Raw genomic sequence first — 18294 nt, 5'->3', positions numbered from 1 at the left:
AGAAGTATCCTTAGTGTTCTCCTGATCTGTACAATGTTCTTTTCCAGATAGAGCCTTTATTCCCCATGGACACAAATACTAGAACTCCTCCTGGTTCCGGCACTGTGTCCAGGTCCAACAAACAAAGTTCTTCTTTCTGTTTTAGAACTGCAACCAGGACCCTTGCTCCCTTGTAACCTACCATAAGCATTCTTTTCCACCCTGGAATTATTTTCAGAACTGAACATGAGCAGTATGCAAGGGTAGCCAAACAACATCAAATCCTGAACCCAATACTAGGAAAGGGATCCCTGTTGTCTCTTTCTGATGAATGTATGTCCCCCTTATCATTTCGGGACTGAGTTCCCTAAGCTGTTGCTGCTGCTGTTGCAGCTGCCTCCAATGTCTTCTGCTAATATTGCCCCAGTATCTGTTCCATGCTGCCTTTCTGTCCCAAAGTGTAACATCTCTCCTTTGATTTCCTAATTTGTGTTGGTCTGGGAAAATGTCTCATCCTGACATTCTGTTGGCTCTCTAGCTACAAAATTCAATTTGAGAAATTATTTTAAAGTTATTTAGAAGAGAATTTAGAAGAGTTGAGTTGGGTTGCTGCCATTATCATGGTTCTGCTTTTAATGTAGCTTAGGAAAATCGCTTCCATTTAACCTTTTTTTTTGGAAGGTCTTCAGTAAGAGGAAATTCTCTCTGTGAAAGCCCATCTATTTTTTAATAGTGCTAACTGTCACCTTAATCCCTGTCCTCAAATAGCTTACATTTTAGTGAGCAGGGATAAGTAAGCCATTTACCAATGCTGATTATTCCAGGAATAATCCTTTTGCTGTACACTTAGACAATTTGAGAAGGGAGAATGCACTTTCATCTGGGGAAATCAGACAGCTTTCATAAAGGAGGTGCCACCTGATATAAGCCTGGAAGAAAGGAAAAGATTTCAACTAGAAGAGATGCTGAACACACTGAGAATAGCTTGAGAGTGTGAAAGCAAAGGAATGAACCAGGGCTATTTTGCAGGCCCAGCATTGAGAGATAGTTAGAAAGGCAGTTTAGCTAGTTGAGGAGATCCTGAAGATTATGGAGAAAAGAAGATGGAGCAATAGCCTGGAGCCTGATGACAGAAAGAACAGGGTAAAAAGTTTGTATTTTGAGTTTGGGGAAATGGGGAATTTGATTTAAGGTATCCGATTTGTTTTGCTTGTCCCTGATGGGCAGAACTACAGTAGGAGCAAATTGCAGCAGCTGGCTTGATTTAATTTAAGAAAAAAACTTCCTAATACTTAGAACTGCCTAAAAAATAAGATGGGCTACCTGTCACAGTATGGGGAGATCCATACTCTCAGAAACTTTTAAAATAATGCTTCAATGACCATTTTTTGAAGAAGTAGAAATGAGTTTTGGTCAGGTTCAAGTTGGAATAGATGACCTCTGGAATCTTGAGGTACTGTGATTCAATGAGGAGAAACTGAAAGTTTTAAGTAGAGGAGTGACAATGAGAAAGTTTATTTTGGCCACAGAATAAACGTTGTTTTGGAAATGGGAGACACCTCAAGCAAAAAAAGGCATTTAGGATTTTCTGATGAAGTTCCAAATTAAGATGGTGATTACATGAATGGAGAGGGGGTGGGAATGTGAAAGATGTTATAGAGGTGTGTATAATTGATAGGAAATTAAAAACAAAACAAAAACCTAAAGGTATTACATTGATCAATATCTATTTACATGAGATTTCTGGTTAAAAAGGTCAATTCAGTCATTAAAAAAATCCAGGATAGAGCTTCATCAAATTGTTTGGGAGTATACAATAAAGGCTTATTTTTATATTTTAACCAGAGACTATTAGGAGGAATGTAATCATCCAAATAATCTATCCAATCTGAATAGTATGATATTTTTACACAAGTGGTAAATATTATGAGAAGAATGTTCAAGCCAATAATAGGTGACTTCAGAGACCCTGTCCTCCAAATCCCTTATGTTACAGGGAGGTTTAAGGTCACACAGGTGAAAATCAGTAAATTTTTGAGTCCAGATAGTTGATCTTTTTGATTCCCTTTATTTTATTTTTTAATTTTTTTTTTTTTTTTTTTACTCTGGGTAAATGCCTAGTTCATCCTATGTATTATAGGTTTTTTTCAGGAATAACCATACATGGCTTTATAGGCTTGTTAACAGAAATATAAATAAAACATGATGATAATAAGTAAACAAAAGTTTAAACTAAGTATTTATTTAAAAAGCATTTAGGAGGGGCAGCTAGTTGAATAGAGCACCAGCCCTGAAGTCAGGAAGACCTGAGTTCAAAAGTGACCTCAGCATTTAATACTTTCTGACATTGTGACCTTGGGCAAGTGACTTAACCCCAATTGCCTCTGCAAGAAAAGGAAAGGGGAAAAAAAGCACTTAGAAAAGGTGTAACCACAAAGTATTCTTTTGATGCTTATTCCCAGCATGGAAATGGCATATGAAGCTCTTGGAGATTATTCCAGAAAGAAATAAGCTTTGGGGAAGATCTACCATTCTGGAAAGACTTTGGCTACAATTGGTGACTCACCAAGTCTGCTTTTGTGCACTAGGCTTTCTTAGCACCAGAGGCTTATCATCAGTGGGCTGGCTAGTTGCTAATTAATTCTTCAGCCATGGAAACTCATGAAACATAGACAAATAATATTGTGGGAGTCATTCCTGTATCAGCTTCCTATGTGAAATAAGATCACTGAATTCCTAGAATCAAGATTTAAATTATTACAAAATTAGAGGAAGGAATAAAAATGAGGAAAAAATATGGTATACAACTGAAATGACTCAACTCTAACATAAATTATTGATAACAAAAAGTGGGATATAAATAAATGAAAGGACATAGGAACTAATTATAATAATCTCATACAGAAGTTTAAACAATATGTCAATTGCCTTGAGAAGGAGACTTTTAAAATAAGTTTTAAAAAAGAGTGTCTTGATCAGTCAGATCTTGGCTTGTGTGCCAACTAGAAATTGACAGCAGCCAACGGCAACCCTGGTTTAAATTACAAAGTCATTTGCAACATCTTACAGAAAAAGAGGATGGAAGATTAGATCAGTACCACCTCATAAAACAGAGTGAAGTGGATGGTAAAATTAGTTTAAAGGAAATTTGGCAAATGACCCAGCTAAGGAAAAGAGGACAACAAACAAAAGAAAAATGAAAAAGATCTGCAAAGATTTTTTGAACCAGATTATTTTCTCCACCAAGAACAGTAGACCTATTATACTTATTCCCTAACATAGCACCAGATGTGGTGGTAGAGAAGGTAGCAATGATGCTAATCAGTTAAAGAACATTTATTAAATAAGTACTGGGAATTCAAAGAAAGCAAAGAAACAGTTCTTACCTCAAGGAGTTGGAAAGAAAAGAAAAAAAAAGAACAGAAAAGAAAGAAAGAAAGAAAGAAAGAAAGAAAGAAAGAAAGAAAGAAAGAAAGAAAGAAAGAAAGAAAGAAAGAAAGAAAGGAAGAAAGAAGGAAGGAAGGAAGGAAGGAAGGAAGGAAGGAAGGAAGGAAGGAAGGAAGGAAGGAAGGAAGGAAGGAAGGAAGGAAGGAAGGAAGGAAGGAAGGAAGGAAGGAAGGAAGGAAGGAAGGAAAGAAAGAAAAGAAAGAAAGAAAGAAAGAAAGAAAGAAAGAAAGAAAGAAAGAAAGAAAGAAAGAAAGAAAGAAAGAAAGAAAGAAAGAAAGAAATGAAGAAAGAAAGAAGGAAAGAGAGAAAGAAAGAGAGAAAGAAAGAAGGAAAGAGAGAAAGAAAGAGAGAAAGAAAGAGAGAAAGAAAAAGAAAAAAAGAAAAAGAAGGAAAGAGAAAAAGAAAGAAAAAAGAAGGAAAGAAAGAGAAAGAAAGAAAAAACAGAGATAGATAGAGATATAAATATGTATACATAAAGATATATGTGTGTATATATATATATAAACACACAAATGCACACATCTAAATACATATGTGTATGTTTATATGATGCTTATATCATATATATATACTGTGTTTCCCCGATAATAAGACACTGTCTTATTATTTTTTTGGGACTAAAAAACACCAGAGGGCTTATTTTCAGGGGAGGGCTTATTTTATCCTCCATCATGCCCCTTTTATCCTCCATCATGCCCATTTTAGCCTCCATCATGCCCCTTTTATCCTCCATCATGCCCATTTTAGCCTCCATCATGCCCCTTTTAGCCTCCATCATGCCCCCTGAGTGCTTATTTTATTCTCCATCGCTTACTGAACTTACCGAGTTTTTAGATGGTCCTGTCTCAGCTCTACTCCGCGGCGCTGCTCTCCGTAGCGCCAGCAAGCAAATCACCAGGGAAGAAGAGGATGACGCGCTCACTGCTGCAGCTCTGATTGGATGCAGCTCGGAGCGCGACGTGCGTTTCACCCGGGAGGGGAGGGCGGCGCTGCTTACTGAAGGTACCGCTACGCAGCATATAGCGCAGGGGATCACCATGATGACCGTTTTCATAGTAAGTTCGATAGGGCTTATTTTCGGGGGAGGGCTTATTTTAGCGGAATATTAAAGAGTATGTGGGTGTCTTATTTTCAGGATAGGTCTTATTATCGGGGAAACACGGTACTTATATATACAAACACCTATATGTATGTGTGTATAGATATATAGAGGTAGATATACAAGATATATGCATCATAGATGATAACTCTAGCAGCCAATAAAGGTTTCCTATAGAAAACAGCATTTGAGATGAGTGCTAAGGGAAGATAGGGATTTTAAAAGACCATGGTAAGGAGGGAAAATATTTGTACACATACATATAACTATACATGTACATACATACATGTAATTATATATAAACTGTCTGTGGCTCTCTACAAGGGCTAGTGCTCTAACCACTGCACCACCTAGCTGCTCCATTGTCCTTCATTCTTGAAGAGGACCACTGACATCAGAAAGGCAATGGCTTAACTTGCAAATGAATTGTATTTAGCTGTGCCAAGCCAAAGTATGAAAGAGTTCAGCACAATAACCAATGTATAGTAGGTACTATGTAAATATTTATTGCCTTTCCTATATAACCTATTATTATTATCACATGACTTATTAAAGGAATGTAGAAAATAAGATCCTAATATTTTATTGTTTGCTGATTATACAAAAGTATTTGTTAGAGTAGAGCAAAGCAACATTTTATATGCTCTCTTTTTATAAGATATCTCATATTTATATATAAAAATTACCCAAACTTCCTTGAAAGACACAGCAGCAGAGATTGTTTTGTTCAACAGCCCTCTGATCATAAATATTAGGAGAGGAAGAAAATGGGAAATGGAAATATGTACTTGCCAAATTTGTTTTCCACTATGGAGGAGATCCAACCCAGAAGTACAAGTTGAAGACTTTTCTGTGGATAGTGAGGTTATTTCAAATACTCCTATTGGTAAGATGATAATCTATTGGCTATATCAAGCCCCAGAACATTGCAGAGCTACAAGAGATTGTTACCACTCAAAAGGCTTTGGTCTAGTTACATGAGCAAAACAAAGAAGATAAAGGCTGTCTATTACTCAGATTGCAATTTGGATGGAAAACCTATAATGCATGTCCATTGATAAATACTTAAATACATATGTGGATTTATGTATGTGAGTGTACATATCTTATCTCATATAAGTATATATTTATACATTATATAAATATATACAGTTGATTCTCATCATTTGTGGTAATTATGTTCTATAAAGTTGCTGTGAACACTGAATTAGCAAGCATTGAACCATTGATCCTTAGGGTTGGATTGTTTTTACCACTTGATCAAGATATAACCTTGCTTTAGATATATTTCTCTTTAAAAATACATTTAATATCTATTTCATATAAAAAGTAATATGTGAATTTCCTCTTCCTTTTTCTGGATGTATGATATTGTTGATTCATTAACATTGAACTCATGACCAGTAACACTCATGTTTAAATAAAACTTGTCTAATGCATACATTTCCTCTGTAAGGTACACCACAGCCTTCTTTTGTTTAGAAATAGTAAACAATACTTCAGTACTCTGCTGAGTGAAATCATCAACAAAAAGCCTAACAATGAAAAAAAAGGGTACATAACAAAGACATTTTTGACAGCATGAGAGCTAAAACAAGAAGGCAAAGAATTGCCTTATTTGACCTCAATTGGGAATGTGCACACCAGACAATTCAAATTTTTTGTGTCTCTGAACATCTCCATGAACAACTACAAAAAAAAAAAAAGTACCATGAGTTTTTATTTTTGGAATTACAAATGAATTTTAGTGAATAAATGAATATGAAAATCTAGAATCTGCCTATCATGCGGATCAACTATATATGGCAGATGACATGACAATTAGATGGTACCAGATTATTATGATGTACACTTAGGTGAGTAATTTATAATGTTTGTCCATTACTATAAATATGTGTGTGTGTGTGTGTGTGTGTGGTGTGTGTGTGTGTGTGTGTGTGTGTGTGTGTGTGTGTGTGTGTGTGAAGATGTGTGTGCATAGATAATATAGTGGATAGAATTCTGGAGCTGGAGTCAGGAAAACTTATTTTTCTGAATTCAAAACTAGCCTCAGACACTTACTAGCTGGATAACTAGGCAAGTTACTTAACCCTGTTAGCTTCAGTTTCCTCATTTGTAAAATGGGATGAAGAAAGAAATGGCAAACCACTCCAGTATCTTTGCCAAGAAAAAGCCAAATAGGTCATGAAAAATTTGAACATGACTGAAAATTACTAAACATAAGAGCAGACCAAATTGCCTTCATGAAATTATAAAGTTCCATTAAATCACTCAAGACTTTTTCTACAAACAAGATTCCACCTTTTTAACATAATAATTTACCCGTGTTATTATATGACTGTGAGCAAAGGAACACAAGTCTCATCAATAAAATATGAGCATTACATAGAGAGCAAAGGTGAAGCACACATTTGGTGTGAATAGGCTGAAAAATACAACAAATGAAAAAACTTTGAAGAACTGGACAAGATGTCATTAGAAAAATGGATGATTACAAAAGACAAATTGGTCCCATGGAGAGAGAAATGGATAATAAATGGAGAAGCCAAGTGTTCCACAGGTATCTTTATGCTTACCTACCTACCTATCTATCTATATCTACCTACCTCCCTACCTATCATAATTTACTTTCTTCATTTATTCTTTCTTTCTCTTGTTTTCCTTTCTCCCTCCTTCCACCATTTCTTCCTTTTCATATCTCTATTCTTCCCTCCTTTCCTTCCTTCCCTCCCTCCCTCTTCCTTCCTTCCTTCCTTCCTTCCTTCCTTCCTTCCTTCCTTCCTTCCTTCCTTCCTTCCTTCCTTCCTTCCTTCCTTCCTTCCTTCCTTCCTTCCTTCCTTCCTTCCTTCCTTCCTTCCTTCCTTCCTTCCTTCCTTCCTTCCTTCCTTCCTTCCTTCCTTCCTTCCTTCCTTCCTTCCTTCCTTCCTTCCTTCCTTCCCTCTTTTTCTTTCTCCCTCCCCCTTTCTTTCTCCTTGTTCCAAGGGAAAACAAGATTGTCAGGATATTGGGTGGACCCCAGTGGCAATTTTTTAAGAAAATGAGGGCAAATGTCTCATAAGAAAGGTAGGGCTAAATGGATTGCATTGTATTTGCATTAATGGAAGGACTCACAAAGCAATGAAATCATAGATCTTCTTGAGAATTTGAACACTAGTATTAATTTAAGAGGAATATTTTGTGAGTTCAAAAAAGTTTTATTCTGATGTCACATTGTTATAGAGAGATAAGGGTATGAACTCTAGACAGAGCCTAAATATGACTCTGGTATTGCACTATATGTCTCTTGTCTGATGACCAGGCGGGCTTCTCATTCTCCAAGACTGCTACCATGACTCAGATGTCATATCACTTTGGAACTTTACTCAGTAAGCCTGAGGGCTTTTACTGGTGAGTTCCTTCTGGAGAATTCCACATGAAGAATGGGTCCTGGCTGGCCATGCTGCATTCCCTTTCTGGGTCTCTAGACTTCACCAAGCCTCAACACAGGGACCTCCTAATTAAATGAGTAACAGTGGTGATTATAAAAGATAAGACTGGTCATTTTGAATGTGTGGAATTGAAAAGGTTTTGCAGAAACAAAATTAACTCATTTGGGATAAACAGGGAAGTGGTTAATTGGGAAGAAAGAAACATTTTAAATCAAATATCACTGATAAAGATTTGATATGCAAGATATATAGATAACTAATAGAAATATGTAAAACTAAAAGTGTTTCCTCAATAGAGATATGGTAGGAAGATATTAATAAACATTTTTCAAAGGAAGAATTGCAAACTATTAATAAACCTGTGAATTAATATTCTATATAACTGACAATAGGAGGAATGCAAATTAAAATAACCTCGTATTTTATCTTGTAGTTGTTTAGCCATTTTCAGTCATCTCTACTTTTTTATGACCCCTTTTTGGAATTTTCTTGTCAAAGATCCTGAAATGGCTTGCCATTTCCTTCTCCAATTCATTTTACAGATGAGGAAACTGAGTCAAACAGGGTTAAGTAACTTGCCCAGGGGCATAGTGTTTGAGATCAGATTTGAACTTTGAACTTAGGTCTTGTACTACTTAGATGCCTTACACTCAGCAGATTGGCAATGATGACAAAAGATGGACAAATCTATGTTGAAAGGCTTGTGAAGAAGCAAGCATACTGGTTAATTGTTGGTAGAGCTATGAATGAATGAATGAATGCAATTACTCTGGAAAGCAATTTGGAATTATTTAAGTTTGACTAAAATACTTATATACTCAAACTCTGAGATCAAAGAAAGTCCATATCTGGTGAGATTAAAGGGTGTACATTACCCCTTCCATTATGTGTGTGTTTTCATGTTGTCTTACAGATAAATTATTAACTCCTTAAAGGTAAATAGTATTTCATTTTTTTCTGTCTCTTTAGCACATAGATCACATAGCTCAGCCAAGTGTCTGAGTATATAGTAAGTGTTTAATAGTCATTGGTTGACTGATTGACTGACATGAGAAGAAGGAACATTTATAGGGAGTCATTTCATTTGAGTTCCTAAAGTTGAGGGTCAGTATATTTATATACATATATATATATGTGTGTGTGTGTGTGTGTGTGTGTGTGTGTGTGTGTGTGTGTGTGTGTATGTGTGTGTGAGAGAGAGAGAGAGAAAAAGAGAGAGAGAGAGAGAGAGAGAGAGAGAGAGAGAGAGAGAGTGTGTGTGTGTGTGTGTGTGTGTGTGTGTGTGTGTGTGTGTACTGTTCTTATCCCCTATTTCTGCTGACAAGATGAAATTCCCCAACAATCAGCCACAGAAAAGAATCGAATTCCAACACTACATGGGGAGGTGAAAGCAACCATAAATAGTTTAGGAAATATTGATGTAGTAAAGGTAAAAATAAAGCTGCAATACTCTATGATGAAGCTAAGGTCAGGTGAAGGAAGCATGAAATCTGAAAGCCATAGAAATAAGGGTTAGTGCCAACAGAGAGGTGGATGTATTCTGACTCACAAAGAGATATCCCACAAAGGAAAAGAAGATATCAAGCAAGATAGCAACAATGAATTACCTTCAGGGGCAGCCAGATTTTCTTCCTGGTAATTGGATCCGGTATCCACTTTTATACTTCATTTTAGCTTCCATGCTTAATCTGTTTTCTTTCTCTAGCAATTGGAATAGACAGAGGTGACGGATTATTTCATAGGTGAATCAATGGGAATAGAACATTCCATGGGGAAATAATGAGATGATAATTAACGATGTTTAAATATCATATTTCAACATTAATATGTTAATAATAGAAGGATCCAAGATGTATAGAGTACACACACACACACACACACACACACACATACACACATATATATGTTGTAGAGGGCCAGAACTCTGGAGAAATATACTTGAAACAAGGATACTTACAACAAGGTGTTAACTCAGTGGAACTGATGAGATAATGGTTCTCTAGTATACATATACTTAGTACTTATCATGGTGATGTAATGGTTCTCTAGTTCACACATAATCAGTATTCTGTAATGATGTAATTACAATATGGTACATAAGGGCTGAGAAGGACCAGAAATGATTCATTCCATCTTTGACCATCCTCTTGGTAGCTTTCCTGCCTGTTTCACGCCTCCATTAAGACCAAGACTGGTCCCAAGATCTTCCAGGGAGCTAATCCAGACATTACATATATAGTACATATACATAGATATAGATAGTATAAATAGGATGTATATGCATAAATATATGCATATATATATATACATACACACATATCACATATATTTATATTTATATTATATATGTGTGTGTATGTATGCATATATATAGTACATAGTAGAAACTATGTACCAAACCCTGTTCTAGGTATTAGGGATAAAAAAACAAAAATGAAACAGTTTCTTCTTTTAATGAGAATATATTCTATTAGGGGAATTGCATGCAGTTGAGTAAGTGCACAATAATTTTGTGAATTTGGAGAAGGAGAGAGAGAAGGGAACAAACACTTATTAAGCAACTACTACATACAAGGCACTCTGCTAATAACTTTACAAATATTATCTCATTTGTTCCTCACAGCAACTCTGGGAGGTAGGTCCCATTAGGCATTCCATTTTAGAATTGACCTCATGGAGGATTCAATAACCTTTGAGCTGAGCTGTCCCAATATGGCTTTCTGTATGCTCCATTTCTTAAGGTTAAGAAGGGGAAAACAGCAAGCCAAGTGCTTGTCCCCACTTCTTGCATTAAGAAATAAAACTTTGAAAGGAATTAAAATCCAGCAGTGAGAATATTTGTTACTGTGGGCATTATGCCTGTATAGTAAAGCACTGTAGTGGCGCCATTCATACTGCTAGAGGGAAGAATCTGTCAGCATTTCCATTTTAACCCCCTTCTGAATGAATTCCAAAAACGACAGCATTACCAGGAAGCCCATTAGTCTTCCAATGTATATAGAAAACTAAATTAGAGTAAGAATGGCAGAACTCCCCTTTGCCCCTCAGGATTTCTTTCCCTGAATTAGGAAAATAGCTAAAATCCCTTTTTTAATGATTTGACTTCTGACATCATATATCCATGTCTATTGAGAACTGAAGAGTGCTTTTAGGTAGAGAGGGAGAAAAAGGCCAAGATATTTTTTTTCTTATATCTTTTTGTGTTTCTTCACCAAAATCCCTTCACAGAAATATTATTACAGAACTATTTTATAGGAATAATGTGTATTTCAGGAGTGAAAGTTTTTATCTAGGCTAACTTTTTCTGAATTTTCTAAGATCAAACTTCCTTTATTTTCTAGGATATAATTCTCTCCCAAATTTTGGTGAAAATAACTTGTCTTAAGGTTTATGATGAAACAAATTATAGTTCAGGATGGTAACTATATTGGGAGTATTTGTGTCTCTGCCATTGAGAAGACAGGATCTTAAGTATCAGTGTTTTCCCTTTTCTATCTCCTTTTATTTATAAAGAAAAACAGGAGTACTTGGAAGATTTAATAGGATCTACTGTATAGAGATATTTTTTAAGTCCTTAGACTGTCTTCCTTGAACTTTCTTCCAATGTTGAATCAGTGAAGACTAAGGGGAGCAGAAGCACATTAATGTCACTGACTACTTGAGATGTTGGTGCCATAAGACCAGTCAATGGTGGAGCACCATCCTTTTAAAAGGATCTTTTGCTAGCTTAATGCCCAGGGTGAAGCTCAAGTGTTCCATTTATAAATTGTATGATGTTGGGCAAATCATTTAACTTCTTTAATGCTCAGTTTTCTCATCTGCAAAATGAAAGAGTTGGTCTAAATGACTTTTCAAGTTTTCAATCTCATCTTATCATATTGTCTCTGTAACTCCATTAGTACAAAATCTCTTCCTAGATTTGTGGGGTTTGTTGATCTCAAAATGAATCCTCTGGGCCTAATTAATGGAGTAAGCTAATCCAAATATATTATAATTATTTTAAAAGCTTTATTAATGACTTGTTTTTGTTTCACAGATATGCTCTTTTGTCCTTTCTATCCCCAATGTCTTCACCACTTCTTTCCCATCACCTTATCTCCATCCCTCAAAATAGGGGGGGAAAGATCTAAAAACACAATGACACACTGATTTCATTTGAGAGTATATACATCATTCTACACCCATGGTCCCTTGACTCTCAAGCAAAAGGAGAATGGAAGATAACAGGTTTCATTTAACTATTTCAGGCAACAAATAGATATTTTTAGACATTCCCTACTTAGGAATATATACAAAAAAAGCTTTAATATTTTTGCATTGCAATAGAAGGCAGAATCTTCTAAACCCGCCATTTGGATTGCTCTTCCTAAATGATTTCCCTGATATCCATTCTTGAAACTTTCACTGTGTCTTCTATATTTTTGTGTTCAGATAAAAAACAAAATTTCAAAGAAATAGGATCTTCCGTGCAGGGCTTTCTTATTCAGTTAAACTAAGGGAGAGTAAAGAGAGAAAAAATGCATTCCTATTGTCTGACTGAATTGTCAATCATTCTTAAATACTTTACTAATGATATAATATCCAAATTCTTAAAATGAGAATTAAAAATGTCAATTTCTGGTTTTTAAAAAAAATTTAGTATCTCATCTTATCTTTTGGGTGTAGAGGGACTCTCATTTTTGTTTTGTTTTGTTTTATTTTTTCAGATGCTGGCTTTTAATAATCCAATAATTTTAAATATTAATATGATTATTATAATATAAAATATAATTATTAATAATAATTTAATAATTGCTCATATATAGAGTGGGCAATGGGTGATGGAGCATCCAGCCTGTAATCGGGAAGATCTGAATTCAAATGTGACCTTAGATACTTACTAGCTGTGTGACTTTGGATAAATCATTTAACCCTGTTTGCCTCTTTTTGCTTATTTATAAAATGAGCTGGAGAAGGAAATGACAACCCACTCTAATACCTTTGTCAATAAAACCCCAAATGTGGTCATAAAGAGTCAGACATGACTGAAAAAAATAACAAAAAAGTATTCTACTTTAAGTATTGAAAATATTTCGTATATGGTTTCTTTTCATTCTCATAACCTTGAGAAACAGAAGCTATTATTGCTCCCATTTTACAAATGGGGAAACTGAGGTAGAGAGAGGTTAAAGGGCTTGCCTAGGGTCACACAGCTAATATTTGTTTGTGACTAGATTGGAAGTCAGATCTTTCTGACTTATTAGATTATTATGACTACTTCACAATAAAGATCAGTTGAGAATGAATGAATGAATAAGCATTGGCTGTGTGCAAATACAAATTTAAAAAAATAAAATTAAGATTGTTTTTGCTTTCAATGAGCTTATATTCTAATGGAGGAGACAATGCATGTAGGGGAGGGGTAGCTGGGAAGGTTTTGATGGGGGAAGTCATGGAGATGATGTATGAAGCATTGGTCAATTACTTAACATATTTTTTCTAGGAATGGCATTATTTATTTAATTCATGTTTTCAGACATGGAAAGTAGGGAAGGCAGGATGAATTAAAATGAAGTAGGGAGATGTCCAGAAAGTATAGGAAGTGAGGTGGGTCTGAATTAGGACAGTTATGGAAAATAAGTCACAGTCAAGGAGGGATGATATTAATATGACCATTTCAGGCTAGGTCTGTGGTAGGGGGGAGGGTAGGAATAGAGCACAGTTTTGCTAATTTTGTGACTGAAGGAACAGACCCCTGATCAGTCATGTTCACTCCTTCATTCAGATTTCATCCTCCTTCTTTCCTCACTTGAGGAATCCTCCCTCTCATCTTTTCTCAGCTTCCTCTTCAGTGCTGTCTTCCTTATTGGAATATAAGGAGGATACAGAGCACTGTTTTGCTTCTATTTACACTCCCAGTGTTTAGCTCATACCAGGCACTTAGTAAGTGCTTAATAATGATGAGAAAACCCCAAGAACTCTTAAAATCTCCTTGGACTCTGCCTCAGGGAAGGGACCCCACCCCAAGCATAGTTTCATCCTTATCTAAAAACCCATTGAAGTCTATTCAAATTCTAACCCAGGCTGAAACTCAAGCAGAAGCCAATCTGATACTTCAGCCAACAGCCCCTTTCAGATTGTCCAAAGCCCCTATTATAAAAAAAGTCAAACCGGAGTCCATTCTTTTCAGAGCTCCCAAACATGGCATCCTTATGCATGTCAGGATTTCTGCCCACTGGAACTGTGATTCCAGTGCCTTTTTATCTCTACCTCAACTTTACTAACTAAACTTTACTTCCAAACCCCACAATAAACCTCTTTTATCAATCTAGGTTTTTGGGCCTGTAAATTCCTTTACAGAGGACTCTTGCGCCACTACTAGACCTCATTTAACTCTGTATCCTTGCACCGAATCCAAAGGAGTTGCGGGGGAGCTCTGACTCCTTATACCCTGAACCTGCCACTAGACCTCAATTAAACCTAATTTCATTTAGGCACTCCTTATCTAGATCTCATCAATAACTGCTTTCTGATACAACTGGAATCTAAAGTCAGAGCATAAATGGTTGGGAAAGCTAGTAATGAATGACGCCTGATCTTGCACTGCACTTTGATAAGCTTCTTGAGGACAGGGGCTATTTTTGGTTTTGTTTTTATAAGCCTGCTATCTAGGCAATAGCTCCTTGAAGCCATGGTCCTCTTCAAGAAGCAATATTAAACACTAACAACCCAGCAGCCATAAAGGACTAGTGACCATAAGTTGTGGTAGTGGACACATATAATACTAGCTAACAGGGAGGATCTGTTAAGGTTGAGAACTCCAAAGTAGAATGGGTAAACCAACTTATGAGTTTCCATTAAAACTATCATATAGTGAACCTCTTCACTCCCTACAACTAAGGTTGACTAAGGGAGGGAGAACCAGCTTGGTAACAGATTAGGTCAAAGCTTCTGTGCTGAGCAGTCAGTAGACAAAGTCTTTAAAAAAAATTAAGGGGCAGTTACGTGGTACAGTGACTAGAGTATTAGATCTGGAGTAGAAGGACCTGAGTTCTAATCCATTCGCAGACACCTATTAGCTGTGTGACTCTGGGCAAATCACTTAACCCCATTATCTCAAAAAATCATATCACAACAACAAACCAACCTCTTTGGGTTTACAAGTCTTGCCTCCACAGGATAAAAAAGAAGGGTCAGGACAGAACTTGTTGTGATGCTTAGAACTGTAGGCAAAGTGGCATACCGACAACTACTTTTTCAGAATCAGCAAGATTCAGGAGATGCTGAAGCGCTATGGAAAGTAATCCAGCCTGATCCTAAAATGAGTAAAAGGCAGTTCTCTCAGGAAGGGTTGTTCACTAGCAATTTCCTACAAACTGTATCTAGAGTTCTATTTGTTTTCTGCAACTTGTAAATAGACTTTGTCCCCACCTTTGACCTTGAACAACTAAACTATGAACTTGTTAGTAAAGAGGGAAACAACAGAGTAGGTGGAATTGCTTTGAAAAGTTCTCAGATTGTTTGGGAGAGTTCAATGACTTAAAAGAATGAACAGGATGCTGGATTTGGAATTAAGAAGACAAGTTGACATCTAGTCTCAGACATTGACTACATAAATACATGACTGGTGAGAAGTCACTTAAGTGTTGTATTTCTCAGTTTCCCCATCTGTAAAATGGCACCAATAAAAGCACTTGTTTTGGTTGTAATTAGGATAAAATAAGATTAGTTTTGTAAAGGACTTTGCAAATCTATAAGAGCCCATAATTCTTATCACAGAGCCTACGGCACAAGGATTACAAAGTTAAAAAGCACTCATTTGTTATCTCACATCTCTACTCAGAGACAGATAAATCAATAGCAATACTTATTTATTAAGCACTTACTATGTGTCATTTGTATCAACTTGAAGTACTTACTAACTGTGTGATACTTATAAATCTCAACATCTCTCAGATTCGGTTTTCCCATTTGTAAAATAAACATAATAATTGGTCCCACCTCACCAGGTTATTGTTTCCAGGTAAAATGAGATACTATATGCATAGTGCTATATTTTACAAGCTATATAAGCTGTAGCTATTTTTGTTATTAATCATTCTGGTCCATTGGAAAACAAACAGCAATAGTTCATAATGCAACTAATTTTTTGTTCTTTTTAGAGAGGACATTAAATAGAGTCTGAAACATTTCAAGTCAGTGGAAGAATTTGATTACTAATAATAAAACAGAGGAATAGAGATGCATAGAAATACTAATCTTTCTCTAAATTTGATATTTAGAAGAATATTATATGATGTAATAATTTTCATTTAAAAATATAGTTTTATTTCTTTGTTCTCTCACCTACTCCCAACCCCTGTAGACCACGAAATGAAATACTAGGCTACATACCAATTTTCTTTTTAATATGGATCCAGGGGAAAATACATTTAGAATTCTACTCGCAGTGTCCAAAAGTAGAGAACTTTGCTTTGGTTAAAGAATCACCAAACTATCAAATGTGGATAGAAAAAATCAGGAAATCAAAGCAATGGAAAGAATTACAACATGTTTTCCACTGTAACCAGATTAATTTTAGGAGAGATGGCTATTTTCCCTTAGAAGAAAAAAAAAAACCCCTCAATGATTTAAGCTTTTGGGTTTGAATAGAATGCAAGAGCAACATTGTTGGATTGGAACAGTCTGCTCGTTTTCCTCCAACTTCAGTATTTGCTCTTTAAGGGAACAAAATAAATGTGAAATATAGGATTTTCAGCATTGTGAATTGCTATGTAATTAAATAAATACAAAATAAGACATTATTTGTTTATTGCTTCCTAGCCAAAACTTTCTCTCTAGCATTTGTAGCAGAATATCAAATTACATATTTGTATCCACAAAGATAGATTTCTCCAGATGGGAGGATTCAAGGAAAATGCTATACAACTTTCTAAAAACAGCTATTCTGACCATCTGGAAATTAGTCAGTCATCTATTAAGCACCTACTTTGTGCCAGTCACTGTGCTAAGCAGTATCTTGACAGCTATTCTCTCAGCAAAACTTTATAGTTTCAAATCACAGAATTCCATGGTCTCAAGAAGACTTAAATTGTCTGTGTCCTGAGCAGTAATATATATGAGATAGATTCAAGCTTGTTTTTAAGGCCTTCTGTAATTGGGTCCCATCATACCTTTCCAAATGTATTTCCCTCTTTACATTTCAGACAAATTAAATTATTCCCTGTGTCCTTATTTACGTTCATTTCCCAGACATACTATAAGGTTTTTCCCTCCATGCCTTTGCTCAAGCTATTCATAATATTATGAATCTTGAGCCTGAAAGGACTTTTGAGATCATGTGATCCATTCCTTTCATTTTGTTGATAAAGAAACCTAGGTCTATGCTTCGAGAGTGACTGTTCTCAAATCACATATTACTAGTCCTAGGTCAAAGGACCTGAACTTATATCCCACACACAACATTTATCACCTGTGACAATTACTCCATCAAGTCCCAGTTTCTTTATCTGTAAAGTGAGGTAACTGAACTAGATGGCCTCTGCCATCAGTCCCAGTTCTAACTCTAAAACTACAAGTAACAGAGCTAAGTTTCAAACACAGGTCTTCCAACACCAAATCCATCTTTTTCTACTGCATAGGTTCCGTTTCTTCCCTCGATGCCTTTACTTATAAAACTCTTTCCTTCTTTCTTTTAAAAGCTCATATCAAATGCTAAGTCCTGAATGGAATTTCCTTTGTTTTCTTAAGCCCTCATGGAATATCTATTTGAACTGTTTTGTACATTTTGGCACTTAATTACATCTTCATGCATTATTATTGATTGTCCATTTTAAGAGGACCAATGCCATTACTGGGTAATGACTAAACTTGAATGCAAATTGGATTTTAGGGAGGCAGTCACATAAAGCCATAAGCTTCACTCATTCTTTCAAGTTCAGTGGCAGAACAAAAGTTAAGATCACTGGCAATAACAGCCTGGGATGCAATGGATGACCTTGATATCTCTGATATCTTACCCAGCTCTACAGAACCTGCTTTAACTGCTTTCCTGGCCACTGGAACAAATTGTTCTCATTCACTCTTTCCACCAGGGGAAAGTCTTCACATGCTTGGGGTAGACATTCCCCTAATTCATTGTTGGGTTTGAAGTCTATTTGTTACCTTCAACCTGGTTTAACCAGTCTGCTAATAAGTTTTTATGGAAGTATGGCCATAGTACACACTACAGCAGTCCCAGGTGAGAGTTGGGTTGGACACCAAAGGTAGATGAGCAGCTCTCAAAAGGATTCAGCAAACCTTCACAGAAGGGAAGTCCTTCCTGAACACTTCATCCCACCAATCTCATGCACTAATGATTTA

This window comes from Sminthopsis crassicaudata, chromosome 4, assembly GCF_048593235.1.
Source record: "Sminthopsis crassicaudata isolate SCR6 chromosome 4, ASM4859323v1, whole genome shotgun sequence".
NCBI lineage: Eukaryota > Metazoa > Chordata > Mammalia > Dasyuromorphia > Dasyuridae > Sminthopsis > Sminthopsis crassicaudata.
Note: the sequence above shows the minus strand (reverse complement) of the source record.